The sequence below is a fragment of the Convolutriloba macropyga genome, chromosome 6 (assembly GCF_964194025.1).
Source record: "Convolutriloba macropyga chromosome 6, txConMacr16.3, whole genome shotgun sequence".
Classification (NCBI taxonomy): domain Eukaryota; kingdom Metazoa; phylum Xenacoelomorpha; order Acoela; family Convolutidae; genus Convolutriloba; species Convolutriloba macropyga.
In genome coordinates this window covers 24075281-24079018 of record NC_134473.1, presented here as the reverse complement: position 1 = coordinate 24079018, position 3738 = coordinate 24075281, and the positions used below count along the sequence as shown (strand labels likewise).

At 34.1% G+C, this 3738-nt stretch overlaps 1 non-coding gene across 1 annotated transcript; it reads right to left on the bottom strand.

The window, feature by feature from the left end:
* Positions 1 to 333: 333 nt before the first annotated feature.
* Trnam-cau (transfer RNA methionine (anticodon CAU)) lies at positions 334 to 405 on the bottom strand. The gene has a single exon. It is a non-coding gene; the product is annotated as a tRNA-Met (tRNA).
* Between the last annotated feature and the right edge of the window lie 3333 nt (positions 406 to 3738).

The following is a 3738-nucleotide window of genomic DNA, read 5'->3' as shown; positions in this document are numbered from 1 at the left end:
GGCTGAAATTTTGAGGGGAAAATATCAATGTTTGTGTAGTTATTAAGTGTTTACTTGAGAACAATAGAATTGGCGTGGGTAATTAATTGCTGTAATTATGTGAGGGGTAATTATGTGACAGGTTGAATTTTGTTTACAAATTTTATGTTATTAAATTGTGAAATTAATTGGTGGGGGTTTTCAATTACCCTAGTTATCTAAGGGGTAATTATGTGACATGTTGAATTTTTGTTGACAAATTTTAGGTCAATTGCAAAGATTGTTCCCCTAATTGTTTGAATCAAATGTGTAACAAATGTCTTTTGCGCGCTCATTAATTGGAAAAAGTCAAGATAGCAAGAGGTAGTTTTGATCTACCGTCCTCTGGGTTATGGGCCCAGCGCGCTCCCACTGCGCCATCTTGCTAATTACATGCATATATGCATTATTTTTTGTACATTATTTGAAAAAAGATGTTAAATAAAAGAAAAAAATGAATTAAAATAGTATAAAATGACAGACACAGTACAAATTATGAGCATCAAAATACAAAATTACTCAATCATTTACAATAAATTGTATAAATTTTAATGAACATTAAGGTACACTTAGCCGAGTGGTTAATAAAGTTCGTTAAAAAGTTTAGAAAACTCACGAGAAACAGTTACGAGAAACATATACTATCGACTTTATTAACTTCAGCTTACTAAATACCAAAATGAACACTACTACATATAGTTACTTATAAAATTTAACACGTGTACATCATGAATATTGTTCAAGTTGGTTTGGAAAAACTTAAATAGTTGAAATGCTGCAAAAATTGCGTAGAATCCACACAAATTTTGCATCTTCTGAAGTGGTCGATGTATTATTTTTTGGTACTTTTTACCTAAAAATTTGTAATGTGTTACTGATCGAGCCAGAGAATCCGCATAATAGTAACTTCTGTTGAGTCGAGCAATCAATATCCAATGTTCACCGACTTCTTTACTCGAAGCAGTGTTAATGATTGCAAAGCTGAATTTGGGTAAATTTGGAATGAAATCTGCTGGAAACGATCCAATGTATTTGAATTTTAGCTCAGGAATGCGTTCAATAATTTGCTGAAGAGATTGATTATCCATGACAAATAATCTTCTGTTTCAATTCGCAAGCTCCGTTTGAACAGGGATTTCTCACATTACAATCAAGTTGAAATGATTCGTTCTTTTCAATAAAGCAACAATCTTTAGATTGGGGAATTTTACGTATCAGATCTCCTGTAGATTTACTTACTCTGTTTTCACTATTACCTGTGACATCGGGATGAAAGATAATAATGATGATTAAAAGTCCCAGGAATACTGCACAAATAAGGTATACATATAAGTTTGGAGTAGGTCTACCCCAATTTTCATCCATTCCCTATCTTGATATTATAGTGTGGAAAGGGTTGCAACTGGGCGATGAAAGTACATATCCAACAAATGTTCCAACGCAGAAGGCAATAATATAAAAACCATAAAAAATTGAGAAGAAAATTAAAAAATCTTGATTAATGCAGAGTTCTTCAGACATTCTTAGCAACTGTTCCAAACTGATCAATTTTAACTGTTGAGATTTGTTCTCCGAGAACAATTAACTCGGTAACATTGGTTAGCGGACGTTCAAAGAACATTTCTAAACGAAGACTTTCCCCACTGAGTTCAGGATAATGAACATTTTCACCAGCATCTTGGAGTGATGTGAGATCGAATACAAGCACATAATGATCTGTGAAGAAATCATTCGGTAACGCAGGAATTTCTTCGTTGAAGTTCATTGCCTTCATTGTTGTAACATAAGCTCTACAATTGTTGGTTGTATCAATTGAGACAACAGCTCTCCCCCCTCGAACAATTCTCAGCTCCCGCAGTCCAAACTTTCGATAATGAAAAGGATTTTCTTGAAAATGTCCGGTGAATGCTCAATTAGTGTTCATTGCTATTGCAATTCGTCTGATTGGGGCATTATTGAAAACATTTTCCTGAATAAATTGATTTTGTCCAGAAGGAATAATAAATGTTCGCGCAATTGTCTCCATAAAATTATAGCAAGCTGGTTGATGTGTTAGTTGATACTTGATTGTCTGGTGATAGACCTCATTAACGACAACACGTCTCGTAAAAAGTGAACAGTCAAGAACTCTAAGGGAAACATGTGGATTGAAGGAAATCATGTAAAAATTTGGTCTCGCTCGAATCAATTTGAGTCTAATTTTTGTATTTGGAAGTAATAATTTTTTCACATTGAAATAAGTCGATTGCAAGTTTACCATATAAGGTAACCCCATCTTTCAACAAAAGCTCTTCTTCCCTCTCTATGAACGGACTTTTTTCATAATCACTAGGATCTTTCTCAAATTCGTATCCATGACAAGCCAAAATTCCTTCATTATTCATTGTAGAAGCATTGAATTCATTGGATATCAGAGCTTTGTGGCCATAGAGTCCGTTAGAGTTGTACACTTGTTGATTGTTTAAATACACTTCGCAGTTGGAGAAAAGAGAGTGTAACAAGTTGTTGACATGAGTCAAATATTGTAAATCATCATCAGTGAAAGTCATACCCATATCTGGTTTTCCATGCTCCTTTTTTTCATGAAATCGTCAAATAATCTTCCCTTTTGTAATCCAACTTTAATTTGTAAATGAATATCTCTCATATCGAGATAAATACTTCTATCTGTTTCAAATTCAAATTCAATGCTGCTTTCATCCAATGAAGTGCTGGGATAAACTTCTTGAATATGGGATGATTCAATTGGTTCCAAAACCGGAATTTTGTCAAAAATCTCCAAGCAAGAATTTGTAAAGTGTCCATAACGGAAATTACTGTCATTTGTTGATCTGGTATTCATTTTAGTTTGGTAAAAATATCCCTCCTAGTTCGACGACGTCGACTGATTTTTGGAGAGCGTTTTCGAATAATACGTCGTTTTCTAGGTTTTCCTCCTCCTAGTTGTTTACGTAAAGTTTTCTTTCCAACATCTGTGGCTGCAGATTTGAACTTTTTCCTTCCAGCTAATACATTTCCGATTTCTGGCGAAGCTAATTCAATCAAGTCAGCACCAACTCTTTTAGCTGCCGGTACAACATATCGTCTCAAAAAAGGAATTGCAGTTCCCCTTTGTCTTGAATAACCACGAAAATACGGTAAATCACTGTCTGCAACCATTTTTTGTAAACTTAATTTTAAAAATGATTGTCTGAAGCTCTTCTGAAATTCAATACAGCTCTTGTTACACCTACTGAATTGAAGGGAACTTTTTCACCGTATGAGTCGCGGAGCTCAAGTTTAATGCTGTGGAAAGAATTTTTAAGAATTTTTTTAAATTGTAGATTTGGGAAGTTTTGATAATTCATATATTGTCCAGTAGATATTATGTCTCCATTCTTAATTTTAGAAATAAACGGAATACATCTCAAAAGCGCGGCTTTTATATCACCTACAATATTGTATTCAACAATATCACTGTATATCATGAGAGTATGAATTCGAACAATATCATAGGGAAATTTAGGAAAATGTGGTCCAGCACCACTCATAAAAACACCCATTCCGTAAACAGCTTCCTCACACCCAAATACGTGACAGAGATCAGTACTGAAGATAACTAGTAACGAGTTTTCATTAGGAAGGCTTAGGGATATTCTCTGTGTAATTCTGTTGACTTTTAATTTGATTGGGGTTTTCTCATACTTTTCTCTTTCCTGAATTTGTTTGTTCATTTCGTTC